Genomic DNA, 15,276 nt, shown 5'->3' with positions numbered 1-15,276 from the left:
GCGCGCTAACCATACAACACAGGCGATGGCCCCAGGGTCCATGTTCGCCCTTAGGCTCCTGGTGTGTCTCTAGCACCCAAGTGGGTGGTTCTTGCTAAGTATTTGTGGAGTGAACCAGTGAATAAGTGGACGCATCAGTTTGCAAATACGTGCCAAGTGTTCACCACGTGGTGGGCACTTGCACATCCGGAAACAACAGAAAGATCCTTGGACAGACATTCTAGGCATGTGTGCAGGGGTGTGAACAAGCTCACACCTGCACACACCTGTGGGTACCATGCGCACTGACCAGGAAACACCTGAGGCCACCTCAATTCATTTACCTGCAGAAACCAGAGTCAGGTGTGCACACACAGGCCTTGAGGATAAACACACATTCCTGTGCACACAATTTCCCCCCTTCTCTGCCTGGGCTCTCCACCCGCCACCTGGCTCCTGGCCTCCCCTCCCAAGGCCACTGGGTGTCCACAGCTGGGTTTGGAGGGGCTCCTCAGGGTGCAATGAACTCCACCCCCGACCCTCTGAACTTCTGTTACCAGGTGGCCCTGTGGCCTGGGATTTCCGTTTGAGCTTCTCCTCAGTCTTAGGCTATTTCTGCAGAAGGCTTCAGACTAACATGCAGCCAGAGTTGGCGGGGTCACAGCTGTGCAGGACGGGGGGCTTGGAGAGGCGGCTCCTAGATACCCCCAGAAACCATCGTTCCATTTTACAGCCTAGCAAACTGAGGCCCAGAAGGGAGAGGCACTGTGAGAAACAGCCGCCCTGGCCCGGGCCCTCTTCTTTCTCATACTCTTGCAGCCCAAACAGTAGGTTCCCACGGTCTGCAGCCAGGGTGGGGACAGGAAGGTGGGGACCAGCCGGGAGGAGGAGGCCTGTGGGGGGAGGGGGCCTGTCTGTGTCCTGGAGACAGAGAGTGAGGCTGGTGGCCCAGAAACGCCCACCTCGGCAGACACACACACACAGCTCACAGCGACCCAATCTGGAACACACAGACACACGTCCTGTTCCTGTCCTGTCCCAGAGGCTCCCAGCCCAGCTTCCAGATGGGGCTCCTGCCCTGCTGGAGTGTGTGTGTGTGTGTGCCTGTGTGTGCGTGTGTGTGCCTGTGTGTGTTTGGCCTGTGTGTATGTGTAGGTGACATGCATTTGTGTGGACGTTTTTGTGTGTATGAGTGTGCATGCGTGTTTGTTTTTTGTAATTGTGTGTACTTGGGTATTTGTGTAGGTGTGTGTGAGTTTCTGTGGGTGCCTGCGTGTGCATGCACATGTATTTGTGTGTATGTAAACACGTGTGTATTTTATAAGTGTGTGTGCATGTGTTCGTGTGGATGTGTTTTGTGTGTGCTTCTATGCACATGCTTTCCCCCCCACCCCCCCAATGTGGAATCCTTGTTCCCTGACCAGGGATCGAACCTGTGCCCCCTGCAGCTGAAGCGCAGAGTCTTAACCACTGGACCGCCAGGGAAGTCCCTGTGCAATGTATTTTTGCATGTATGTGCTTATGTGTTTGTGTGTTGTGTGTGTGCTCACAGATGAGTGTGTGTGTGTGTGTTGGAGGGGGGCTCCAGGTGTCCCCAGAATCCAAGTTTCATATTCGGGGATCTAGCTTCACGGGTTTGGGGCTACTTGCACGTGCGCACGCGCACACACACACACACACACACACCCCACCACCACCAATAACAATAATAGTAACAGCTAGCGTCTACTGTTGCTTTACTAAGTACTGGGCACTTTTCTAAACACCTTACTTTTTTTTTTGAAGCCAGATGTTTAGGGGTCTAATTCGGTCTAATTCGCAAACAGCAAGTTCGTACTTTCTAGGTGTACAATTTGGTGAGTCCTGACAAATGCATACAGTTGTGTAACCCTTAACAATCAAGACTGAGAGCAGGCCACCATCCAGGTGTCCCTTTGTGTAGTCAATCCCCTCCCCCACTACCAGCCCCTGCCACCATCCATCTGCTCTGTCCCTACGGTTTGGCTTTTTTCAGGAAGTCACATAAGTAGGATCACACAGTACCCGGCCTTCTGAGTCTGGTCCTTGATCTCAGCACAATGCAATTGAGACGCATAGACTTTATTGCATGTGTAAGCAGTTTGTTCCTCAAAAAAAAGATACAATTCACATACCATAAAATTCACTCTTTTGAAAGACATAATTCAGTGGTTTTTAGTGTATTCGGACTTGTGCAACCAACATCTCTAATTCCAAAATATTTTTATCACCCCCCAAAACAAGCCCCGCCCTGTAAGCAGTCACTCCCCCCCCCCCACTTCCCCAGCCCCTGACAACCAGGAACCCACTCTCCGTGGATCTGCCTGTTCTGGACGTTTCCCATCAATGGAATCACACCCTGTGTGGCCTTCTGTGTCTGGCTTCTCTCACCGAGTGTCAATATTTCAAAGTTAGTTGGTTCCTCTTTATTGCTGGCTACGTATTGCATGGTATGGCCCGACCTCAGTTTACCTGTTCACCTGGGGATGGATAGCGGGGCTGTTTGCAGTTTCTGGTGATTAGGGATAAAGCCGCTTCAGACATTCATGGCGGGGTCTGCGTGTGCACCTGCGTTTTCATTTCTCTTGGGTAATACCTAGGAGTGGGGTTACTGGGCTCCACGGTGCATAAACACCTCACATCTATTAACTGATTTAGTCCTCATAATCAAGGAGGTGAGTACTATAATTAACGCATTTTATACATAAGGAGAGTAAACCCTTCCACAGATCTCTCTCACACACACACACAGCTCTTGCCTCTACCACCCACCCGAAGCCCGCCAGGACCCACGCACACGCCCAAGGCTCCCCACGGTGCACGCAAGCAGCGCGGTTGTCACGCCCCACACCCCCGGAACAGACGCCGATGGGGCCTGCAGAACCAGACGTGCTGCAGACACACTGCGATTTGTTCATCATTCCAGCCAAGCCGTCTCGACCTGACAGTAATTAGCTCCCAGACTGGCGGGGAGACGGTGAACAGGCCCAGAGTCATCGCCGCGGCCCCACGCCCACAGGCCACCGGCACCCATTAGTGTGCGTGCGTGTGCATGCATGCGCGCGTGTGTGTGTATATGCGTGTGTGTGTGTGTCCAGGCTGGGCATATCACAGACACGCCCTCCCTAGAGCCAGCCGGGGCCCCGCACGCAGGCCCACGGTGCCTTCCCCGCGCGGTCTCGTCCATGAACTTGTGCACGCCCGCGCCCCCCAGGCGCGCAAGTGCGTGTCCCTGCGGGCGCCGGGGCACTCGGCGCTCGGGGAGCGTGCGCGCGCTCTCCCGGGTCCGGCTTTGGGCGTGGGGGGCCGCGGGAGCACGCCCCGCCCCGCCCTGCCGCCGCGGCCGGAAAACCGGCGACGGCGGGCGCTGGCGTCACGGGTTTCCACTGGGCCCCCCGCGCGGAGGCCGGGATTCCCTGGCGCAGGAACGCCTGTGACGGCGGCGCCGGCCTAAGTCGGCCGCGCGGGGAGGCTGGACCCGACTGGGATGACATCAGCCCCAGCGTTTCTGGAGCCGGCCTGGGCGGGGAGGGCCAGGGTGGGTGGGCGGGAGCGGGAAACCGGAGAAGCGAAAGTGACTCAGGCTGCCGACACGTGCGCTGCGCTTTGTACCTGCTCGGCCCTGAGCCAGGCGGTGCCAGTGTCCCCAATTTCCAGATGCGGAAACTGAGGCCCCTGGGCCCTCATCTGTGAGGCTTGCATGCCTGGCGCATAGGCCGTTGCTCAGTCCTCATCTCGGGGTTCTCAGAGAGTCGTCACCCAGTCCCGAGTGAGGGGCCGGGGCCGGAAGCCCCCTTCGCCCAGCGCCTTCTGGGGTCCGGACCCCCCTACGTGATTGTCTCCCTCTGTCTTCCGTAGCAAGCGGGCTCAGAGAGGGCCTGGGTTGCCCTGGCGCCACCCAGCAAGTCGGGCACTCAAGCCAGATCTGTCTACCCTGTTGGTCTGTCTCCAGCCCTGGCCCCTGCGGTGGCCAGAGGCGGTGCCCGCGTCTGAGCCCTGGCTGCCCGGCGGGGTGTGCCCACCGGCTGGCTGCCTTAGTGCTGAGGCCGGGGCGAATGGACTTTAAAAATAGTCTGGGAGGAGGCGCTATTTTTAGCCCACGTGGCTCTGGCCCTCCCAGTTCCCGGGTCAGCAGCCCACGGGGCCAGGGCAGTGAGGAGAGGGAAGGGGCTCCACTTTCCAAGGTCCCTTCCCCCTCCTGGTCGTCCCGACCCACCTGGGTGCCCGGATCACCCCGCTGCCCTTTTGCGCACAGCCAGCCCTGGGGTGGACGGTTGGGGAGAAAGGACCTGGGGGCGGGGAGGGGTGGCCCGAGGCCACCTTTCCTGAAACCCCACCCCCTTCTCTAGCTGCCCGGGCCTTTTGTTGGGCGGGGAGGCTGGTTTCTATTTTGGGAAGGTGTTGGAATAAATTCCACCGCTATTTTTAGCCGGTTTGGGGATTCCTCCACCCAGGCTGGCCGTCCGCCTCTCCTCCTGGCTGACCCAAGGCTTGCCTGGATCAAAAAGGGTAGACAAGGACACACAGCCCGCAGGAGTGGGGGGTTTCCCTTGGGGCAGACCTGGAGGGGGGAGACCCCCATGTTTCCTGGTTGCGGGGGGAGGGGCCTCTCAAGGGCGTTCCCACGTCCCAGGTGAGCCAGACCTTCTGGCCTCTCGGAATCCTTGACCTACTACATCTGCATTCCACCTCCAGGACAGGGTGGGGCTCCCCAGACTCACCTTTCACCTCCTTTCAGGGTTGTGACACGTCTGCTCTGCGGAGAATGGATCTTGAGTTCCACACTCTTTGGCTGGGGCTCTCATCCCCAAGAGGAACATCTGCTTGGTGAGGGGAAACCGAGGCACACAGAACCCAGGGCAGGAGTGGGACCCATCTGAGGCTCATTCCCTGATGGTTTCATCTCCATCCACACTTTACAGCTTAACAGCTGGGCTTAACCTTGGGGTAGTGACTCCACCTCTCTGTGCCTCAGCCACCTCCTTCAGGAAAATGGGGTAATAACCACAATAGCGTTACTGTAAAAATGTGAGTGAGGGGCTTCCCTGGTGGCGCAGTGGTTGAGAGTCCGCCTGCCGATGCAGGGGACGCGGGTTCGTGCCCTGGTCCGGGAAGATCCCACATGCCGCAGAGGGGCTGGGCCCGTGAGCCATGGCCGCCGAGCCTGCGCGTCCGGGGCCTGTGCTCCGCAACGGGAGAGGCCACAACAGTGAGAGGCCGGCGTACCGGAAAAAAAAAAAAAAAAAAAAAGTGAGTGAAAGGATTAGAGATCTTAGAACAGGGTCCTGGCAGGTGATGGAGCAGGTGGCCCCAGAAAGGATGCTGCGATGGTTGCCTGGAGCCGAGGGGAACATTTTGGGTTCCCGCTCCACACTTCGCGACGATGCTCCAGCCACCTCCGTACTCCTTACAGTCCTTGGGGCTCACAGGAGTGACCCCGTGCTATAGATCAGGCCACCGAGGCCCTGGGATAACTTCACGGACCAAGGGTCTCATGACTGGTGACACACGGGAGGCCAGATGACTCCTCACGCTGCTGGCTCTGACGTGCCGTGTTCCAAAGCTGCCTTTTGCATTCTTTCCATCCGTTCCTTCACTCACTCAGCAAATATTTGTGGGGCATTGTATGAGTTTCCTATTGCTGCTGTAATAAGTCACCACAAAGAACACAGATTTATTATCTTACAGTTCTGGAGGTCAGGAGTTGGAAGTCCGTATTACTGGGCTAAAATCAAGGTTTCCGCAAGGCCATCCAAGCTCCTTCTGGAGGCTCTGAGGAAGAATCCATTTCCTTGCCTTTTCCAGTTTCTCGAGGCGCCCGCAGCCCTTGGTTCACGGCCCCACATCACGTGGCCTTTTCTATTGCTTTGGGCATCATATCGTCTTCTCTTTCTGATGAGTCTCCAGTCTCTGTCTCTCTGTCTCTGTCTCTCTCTCAAGGACCTTGTGACGAATTGGGTTTGCCAGGGAGAATCCAGGATCATCCTCATCTCAAGATCTTTACTTTACTTTCCCATCAGCAAAGTCTGGAAAATATTCACAGGTTCCAGGCATTAGGACGGACATCTTTGCGGGGCGGGGCGGGGCTTATTCAGCCTACCACAGGCACCTTCTCTGGCCAGACCCTGCTGAGCGCCCGACAAATGAGGCACAGAAGCTGACAGGTGCTTGCCCTCGTGGAGCACAGGGGTCCGTGGCCACGTCCACCAGGTGGTCACAATGATGAACACATGATTATAAATAAGGTTGCTAGATGAAATTCAAGACACCTGGTGAAATTTTTGAAAAACAACAAATACTTTTTTTAGTAGAATACTATTATATTTAATACGATACTTGGGACATATTTACAGTTAAAAAAGAATTTTTAAAAATATTTTTTATTCACTTATTTATTTTATTGGCTGTGTTGGGTCTTCATTGCTGCGCCTGGGCTTTCTCTAGTTGCGGGGAGTGGGGGTTACTCTTCGTTGCAGTGCGCGGGCTTCTCATTGCGGTGGCTTCTCTTGTTGCAGAGCACGGGCTCCAGGCGCACGGGATTCAGTAGTTATGGCATGTGGAATCAGTAGTGTGGCACATGGGCTTAGTTGCTCCGTGGCATGTGGGATCCTCCAGGACCAGGGCTCGAACCCGTCTCCCCTGCATTGGCAGGCAGATTCTTAACCATTGCGCCACCAGGGAAGTCCCTAAAAAATCAGTTTTTTAAAAAGTATATAGGTATATAATATTTGAGTCATACACTAAAAAAAAGGAATAGATGTATAGTACTCCCACGCGTGACTAGACCACAAGTTATAACTTACCAGGGAAAGGTTTTTTTTTTTTAAACATCTTTATTGGAACAGGGAAGGGTTTTACTCAGAGGCAACAAATAAGCCAATACGTGTGTTAGGATGACACTGGCCTTGGTGTGGAGAACGGGCTCACGTCCACAGGCACGTTTTGCGCCTAGGAGCCCACTTATCGCTTTTCCAAAGGCTTCTCACCCTGTTTTACGCCTCGGAGTGGGCGGGCCCTGTGCTGAAGGCTCCGCCTCTCGTGCCTGCACAGGCGCATCCCTCCTTGGCTCGCTGAGACGGTCGACCAATCAGAAGCCGAGCCTTAGGGTCAGGGTCTGAGGATGCGCGTTCCCTCGCTCTGGTGCCTTCTGCGCAGCCTCGCGGAGGCGGAGCCTGGTGGTGGGCGGGGCCTCGCGCTGGCTTCCCGGCACGAAGGGCAGGGGCAGGGGCGGGGGCGGCGCAGAAGCGCTGGGGGCGGCGCAGGTGCTGCCCGAGCTGGGGGTGCAGCTTGTAGTAGCCCGCAGCGGCCCCTCTCAGGACTCGGGCCGGAGGCCTCGGCCCCGCAGGCCAGTCCCCGGTCCCCCAGGCCAGCCCAGGAAGCAGGGCGAAGGCGGGACGCCCCTTCCGAGAAGCGGGCCGGCTCCTCCTCCGGGGCCTCCCATCTTCGGAGAAATGGGCAGGAAACGGAGAGGAAATGGCGGCCGGCCAAGGGGGAAGTCAGCCCGGCTGGCAGACCTCAGTGCCGGGATGGAAGGAGGAGCCGCCTAGGCTCGCCCTTCTGAGCATTGCCCTGGGTCACAGCAGCCATGACAGCGGGCGATGTCCTCTCTAAGTTTATTTTTTACCTTTCCCGTAGTGCGGGGTGATTTCTTGCAGGCCTCTTGAGTCTGTCCAAGAGAGGGCAGTTTGGCGGGGGAGATAAGGCCCAGGAACAGAGAGTAAACTCGGGCTCAACGTTTGGGTGGAAGTGCCCCGAGGGGAGTTGAAAGAGACAGTTGTCACTTATTTGTGATACCGACCTGGGATTCATTGATCAATAGAAATTGATAAGAGGCCAGAGGAGGCAAGGCTTTACTGGTACTTGTGCTGCAGCCTGAGGGAGGGAAAACGAGTAACAGCTTCCATTGCTGGATCCCCGAAGAGGGGTGAGCTGGTCCCTTAAGTGGGGTGAGGATAGCGGTGGATACAGGGGTCAGGCCAGACAGGTGACTTAGATGGTCTGGCCACACCCTTGGTGGTGCTGTGTGCGGGGGTCATGCACAGGACCCTGCCTTTGCTCCGGCACCTCAGAAGTGGCAGTTGGGTTTTGCCCTTTTTGTATCTTATTGTTCCTAATTTGTCCCAACTGCGCATGCGTGCACTTATTTTTAGTCCCTTATAGTTTCTTCCTATTCGGTTGCTTGAGGAGATGTTTGTCCAGGTGCAAGCACTGCAGCAAAGCGTCCCAGGTCCCAGCCTGCCTGCTTTGTCCCTTAGGCCAGGGGAATGTCAAGGGCATTACAGCATCTTAAACCCTCAGCCAGTTTTACGTGTTGGATACTTCTTATGTACCTTACGCCTATTAAATATCTTCACAACAGCCTTGGTGCTACTAGTGAAACGAGGAAACTGAGACGCAGAGAGTTGAGTTGCTGAAGTCCCCCAGCTGAGTTGGTGGCGGAACCTGCCCTGCTCGTTCTTTTTTCATCTCACAGCGCTGCCTCTTGTTGGACTGCTCTCAGAGGCCGTGCAGACCCACTGTCCAGCCGTCCCCCTGTTCCCACCCTCCCGGACAGTCAAAGGAAGACAGTGGGTTCCAGGATCCTGGGCCCTCCGGATCTGAGGTGCTTTCTGAAGTCAGAGGGCCTCCAGAGGGAATGTCTCAAAGTGTGCTGGCCAGGAAGGAGACCAGACGTGAAGGGCACTTCCTCTCTGCTCCAAAGGTGGCCAGGACGAGGCTGGCAGAGAGTCAAGAGCAGCAGGAATGTCGGCAGTAGGGCAGCTTCCACTACTTCCTCCCGGTGCGGGGACGTAGCTGGGAGAGCAGTTCCACGACCCAAGGGAACTGCTTTCTTTTACCCCTAAGCCTTTCACACGTGGGGGACTGTAGCTCTGATCCCATAGGTGTGCCCAGATTGTCCCATGAAACTTTGAGACCCTGGTCTGGAAATTCCTCCTCTCCACCTGGACAGCTCCTCGTGGCTGTGAGGATGGGGACGTGAGGGTTTGCCAAACCCAAATCATCTAGATTCTCCTGACACGTGGGGAGTGGGTTGGGGGCGATGCAAGCAGAGCTTTTCCTCAATGTTCTGTAGAGTAGAAACTCGCCTTTCTCCTGCTTAAAGCCGACCTCCTACCTAGGACTTGAGACTCCAGAAGGGGGTGTGTCACAAGTACTTGTTCCAGAATCCTAATGCTGTCCTATCTGATTATTCATTTTCTCACTGATAGGAGGGGAGTTTGCAGACATTGCTGAGATTGGCTGTGGAAAGGGAAGGTATGAGAAGGATGTGACCCTGGCCACCTGCTGGCTGGTCCAGCCTCCAGCCCACCACTCTGCTTCGGGGCAGGACGCAGACTGGGCTCTGACTAGAGGGAAGATGGCTTTCTCAAGCTTGGGCTTGGAGTTCTTCCCAGAGTGATAAATTCTGGTGAGAAAGAGCCCCGCGTTCTTAGCGCCGGCTCTCCAGTGAGGCCTTGCATCCCTCTTGCCACTGTAAACTCTGCGCTGGCTTCTCCAGGTCAGCCACACGTGGCCCGCAGATAGGGCTGAGCCGCATGTGGCCACCCAGGGGGAACCCGCTCATCCAGGAGGCTTTGCCGCTGCCGCCAAAGCCCTCTCGTGTGGGATTCTTGTCCCTCATCTCTGGATCTCTGGGGGAGACTGAATCCTGAGCCCGCCTCATTGGCTGCCCGGGCTCCACAGCCCAGCCGCTGCTTGCGAAGGAATCTCACAGACCACTCGGCAGGGGTGGGAACCAGTGAGTGGGCGGGCTTCGGAGGAGGGACCATCCCAGGGGGCAGGGTTTGAGGCTGGCTGCGGGTCAAAGGCAGAAGTGCTGATAAACAGGATTCAAGTCATCGCTTAGATAAGCACTTTTGCTTCTGCACCACAGCCTCTTAAAAGTCTTGCTTACCCTTTCCTGAGTACAAAAACAAACTTTCTAATCGTAAATAAAATGTGTGCGACGTGAAGTTTGGCTGGTGGGACGCGTTATCCTTCTCTTGTTGATGTCAGCCAATTTCCAAAGGTTTCTCTTCATCAGCGTCTGTTGGTGGCAGACGTTTATGCATAGAAGCATGTTGGATATGAAAGCTCAGGATGTCTGGGGCTGGTGGGCGTGCAGATACACCTGCCACGTCCCTTCACGGAGGGAGGGACGAGTTGCTCCAGCTTCTGGGGGTGTTGTCAGTGGACACCCTTCAGCTGTCAGCCCCTTCAGGAAATGCTTCGGCTGCAGACAGCTGCCCAGCCCCGGGTCCCAGCGTCCTGGAGGCAGCCCATCCAATGGCTGATCAACATGGAGGTAGAGAGTCCTGTCTTTGGGCCCAACAGGGGACAATTCTGCAAGGCTGGTCCAGCTCCAGAGCTCCCCTGGGGTAGCCTGAGGCCCCTTCCTCTCTCCTCCACATCTGGTGATCCCAGAAGTCCTTTCTAATAAGCAACCTGAACACAAGGCATTCTGCTTCCCCAAGAACCCAATGTGCCCGTCTAACACTGGGACGACTGTGCCTCTGTGTGTGTGTGTGTGTGTGTGTGTGTGTGTGTGTGTGCATGTGCTGCATCTCCTTCTGTAGGGCAGCGAACCTGAAGTTACAGAAATGGTGAAAACAGACACTGAGAACGGCCTTGGGGTTCCCAAGGGGCAGGGAGGTGGGGAGGGAAGGATCGGGAGTTTGGGATTAGCAGATGCAAACTGTTATGTATAGGATGGATAAACAACAAGGTCCTACTATATAGCACAAGGAACTATATTCAGTATCCTATGATAAACCAAGAATGGAAAAGAATATGAAAAAAATATAGATGCATAACTGAATCCCTTTGCTGTACAGCAGAAATTAACACATTATAAATCAACTATACTTAAATCAAATTTTTAAAAAACTTACTTTCCTACTTGAAAAGACCAAAAAAAAAAAAAAAAAAAACGGTGAAAGAATGGTAGGACTAGTCTTCCAGAACGATTGAAGCATCCCTACAGTTCTTACTTTTGATGTTTTGACCTAGTGGTATCTGTGTGAATTTCATCTCGGTTGTGGGTTGTGTCTCTTACCAGCATGATGAACCCCTGAAGGTCTCATCTGGTGATTTGGCCTTGCTCTCAACTCTGAAACTAAGCGCCCGTGGGTTCGAGTGACTTGCCCAAGGTCCCAGGGAAGGCCGGGCAGGTTCCACTCGTTGAGGTCTTTAAATGTATTGAAAAGATGAAGAAATGTAAAAACAGGCTAAAGAAATTGCAGAAGAAAAGATATATAGATTGTGGTGGAGAAAATAGAATACAGGATTCGCAAAGCGACGACAGGATTTATAGACACGGGAATTCATTGCGCACCGTGGGAGGTGTGGTCGGGTGACAGGCTGCAGATTTAAAATTGTGTGATGGATCTGGTCTTTCAATACTGTCAGTCTATGCCTCTCAGCTCCTTTTGGAGACAGCATCAGAATCTAAGGAGGCTCTACGGGCAGCTACGGAGGTGGATACAGATCTGGAGTGTTAATTCCCTGTTCTCGCCACCATATTCACGTCCCCATTCTGCACTGCTCAGCATTTTGTGTTGATAGATCAAAAGAGCGAATGAGCATGTCGTGCTTGAACGGCCCTTGTGCGACGGACCTGGCTACAGAGGCTGCTGTGATGTGATGGCTCTGTCTCTGAACATCCCAGTTAAAGATGAGCCTCTTCATTTCGTAAATAAGATGCTGTCATTTTGATTTGGAAGGGACATAGAGATTTTTTTTCTCCTAATTTACGCCATCTCCTGAACAAAGTTTTTGTGAAGTAGAACTCGAGGTCAGTGAACACTTTTGCGTCGAATTTCTTGAAAGACTGGTTGCAGGGACTTCCCAGGCTTTCCAGCGGTTAAGACTCCGCGCTTTCCACTGCAGGGGGTGTGGGTTCAATCCCTGGTCCGGGAACTAAGATCCCACATACCGCACGGCACGGGCAAAAAAAGAGAAGTGTTGGCTGCAAATGCAAGAACGGTTACAGGTTCCTGTCTTCTGAACAAACCACCTTGCAAGCTTCTCTGCTGAGAGGCAGGCGGGCTCTGTGGGCGTCGGCACCCAACCCCCTGCCCACGCACTCAGAAAATTAAATGCTCTGCTGTTACCATCTTGACATTTGTAATTTTTGAACAAGGGGCCCTCAAATTATGAAGCTGGTCCCACTGAGAAGCTTTGTGACTCAGAATTTGCCATTTCTCCCCTCTTGGTTTCAGTGAACTCCTGGGTGGAAGGGGCAGATTCTGAAAACGATACTGGTGTCTTGGGTTTGTGTAGTGACTGATGGTCATTCTCATTTCTTGTTTACCAGATGGCCCACTCCACTCAGGGGTCCCTGTGGCAGCCCTTTCTGGCTGGCTGTTGTCCTGTTTATTGGGTTCCCAGAGCTGCTTAGAAACATTCCAGACTCCTTAGCACGGCCCCTAAGGCCCTCCGTTTTCTGCCCTCTGTCGCTCCAGCCTCGGGTCCTGCCACTCCCCCTCCCCCGCTCCAGCACACCCAGCTCCTCCCAGTTTCCCGTGTCAGGTCCCCCTGCCTTGGCCAGGGCAGCTCTTTCCATCCGGAGCCTGAGCTGTCACTTCTATCCATCTCCCAGCTCCAGGTAAACGCCCAGACGTTCCTGGCTATGTGACATTCCTAGTTTAAGATAACAGGAAAAAAAAAAAAAAGACAACAGAGATGTATTCTCTCTCAGTTCTGGAGGCCGGAAGTCTGAGATCAAGGTGTTGGGAGGGCTGATTTTTCCCTGGAGGCTCTGAGGGCAAAACCACGCCAGGCCTCTCCTCCAGCTTCTGGCGCTGCCAGCGATCCTTGGCTCGTGGCTGCATCACTGGATCCGTGCCTGACGCCACAGGGTCTCCTTCCCGCTGTGTGTCTCCCTGTGTCTCTGTACCCAGATCTCCCTGCCCTTTCTCTTGTGCAGACACCAGTCATTGGATTTAGGGTCCACTCGTATCCAGTGTGACCTTGTTAACTTGATTTCAGCTGCACATCCCTTTTTGTACAAGGTCACACTCACAGGTACTGGGGTTAGGACTCAAACATAGATTTTTGGGGAGGGATGCAACTCAACCCAATGCCTTAGGCCGGCTCTAAAGCCCTCTCCCCGTGTCTCAGAGGAGATCCTTTGGGAGTGATGACTGTAGAATCTGTGGATCTCACTCTGTGTCCCTGGACTGTATGCCACGGGATAGGCCCTCAGTAAATAAAAGCAGGAAGTGTGCTTGGTGAGAACACAGTGAGATGTTTCCTCAGCCAAAGGAAAGAATTTGGAAGTATCTGTAGTACTGGGTTGATACATGTCTCCCCCAAATTCCTACCCACTTAGAAACTCACAATGTGACCTCACTTGGAAACAGGGTCTTGGGACTTCCCTGGCGGTCCAGTGGTTAGGACTCCGCGCTTCCACTGCAGGGGGCGCGGGTTCCATCCCTGGTTGGAGAATTAAGATCCCACATGCCTCATAGTGTGGCCCCCCAAAAAAGAAAATAAATAGGAAACAGAGTTTTGCAGATGGAATAGATCCGATGGGGTCACGCTGGAGTAGGGTGGGCCCTGAATCCAATGGCGGGTGTCCTTATAGGGACAGGAGTGACCACACAGACACAGAGAAGGCCTTGTGATGACAGAGGCAGAGACTGGGGAGATGCGGGACCAGTTGAGGACCAAGGATGGCCAGGAGCCACCAGAGCTGGAGAAGGCAGCAGGGACCCTGCCCTGAACCTCCAGAATGTCGGGAAGATATTTGCATGTAGGAGGGTGGGAAAGGAGTCCCACGAGAATGGGGGGCCTTCCAGCCCTGGGGACAGTCTAGGGTGAAGGGTGAGCCGTGGTCTCCAGCCCTCCTTCCTCTTTGGCGGCACAATGCCTAATGGGCTTCTGTTGTTGTTGTTGTTGAATATTTATTTATTGGGCTGCACCGGATCTTTGCTGAGGCATGCATGAGGGACCTAGAGCCCCGACGAGGGATCGAACCCGGGCTCCCTGCATTGGGAGCGCAGAGTCTTACCCACTGGACCGCCAGGCAAGTCCCCAATGGGCCTCTTTGGATGCTGGAGGCCACAGGCGTCCCCTGGGCCTGGCCTCCCACCCAGCAGAGCCAGCTTCCCTCCTGCCATGGGGCCGGGGTCTGCATCTGCACTGTACCCTGCCCAGCCCAGGGGTGACCCTCAAGGTCACTCTCGGGGTACATTCTGTGGGTTTTGCCAAACGTATGTCATCCTGTGTCCAGCAGGATCTTGTCCTACAGAAGTGTCCCTGCCCTAAAAACCTCCCTGTGACCCACCTGTTCATCCTGCTTTCCCCCGCTCCAACCCCTGCAGCCAGTGATCCTTTCACCAGCTCCATGGTCCTGCCTTTTCCAGAATGTCATCAAATTGGGATCATACAGCGTGTAGCCTTTGCAGACTGACTTCTTTCCCACCTCTTCCAGCTTCTAGAGGCGCCGCCTCCCTGGCTCGAGGCCCCTCCTGCATCCTCACAGCCGGCGGCGCAGCATCTCCTGTCTCTCTCTGCCTCTGACCCTCCCGCCTCCCTCTTATAAGGACCTTGTGATGACACTGAGGCCCCCGGGGAATCCAGGGGCCCTAACTTAATCCCACCTGCAAAGTCCCTTCTGCCCCATGAGGGGACGTGAGCACAGGTTCTGGCCGTTAGGATGTGGACATCCTTGGGGTCCTGTGCACAGGCTTGCCTGGTCCAGAGCCTCCTATAAACGCAATCATGCAGGCCATCCTTCTGTGTAAGGCTACTTGTTGACTGTGGACTTGTGAGCCACCCAGGCTGTCCCTGGTGGTGGGTGGTTTGTCCCTCACATGGCTGAGGGGCTTCCGGGGTAGGAGTGGCTCGATCCCCTGTTGCTGAATAGGGGACCAAGATGAGATGTTTTCGGTTTTGACTATGGGGAGAAGAGCTGCTCTGACATTCCTTCCAAGACTTTTTGCGGACATGTGTTTTGGTTTCTGTTAGGTAAAAACACTTAGGAGTGGAATCGCCGGGTCAGAGCGTACGTGTGTGTTCAGTTTTATAGGGAAGCGCAGGAACTTTTCCCAAACTGGCTGTAGCCCTTCACACCCCACCAGTGAGCCCTGGGGGTTCTGGTTGCTCTGTGTCCTCGGCAACGCTCATCTGTTACATTGTAGCCATTCAGGTGGACGTTGGGTAAGGTTTTCTTTTTGTGGTAAAACAGAACATGAAATGTACCATCTTAACCATTTTTAAGTGCACAGCTCGGTGGCATTGAGCACGTTCACATTGTCGGGCAACCGTCCCCACCATCATCGCCAGAGCTTTCCC

This window comes from Delphinus delphis, chromosome 3 (genome assembly GCF_949987515.2).
Source record: "Delphinus delphis chromosome 3, mDelDel1.2, whole genome shotgun sequence".
Lineage (NCBI taxonomy): Eukaryota > Metazoa > Chordata > Mammalia > Artiodactyla > Delphinidae > Delphinus > Delphinus delphis.
The sequence above is the reverse complement of the archived record's forward strand: the minus strand, read 5'-3'. Positions refer to the sequence as shown.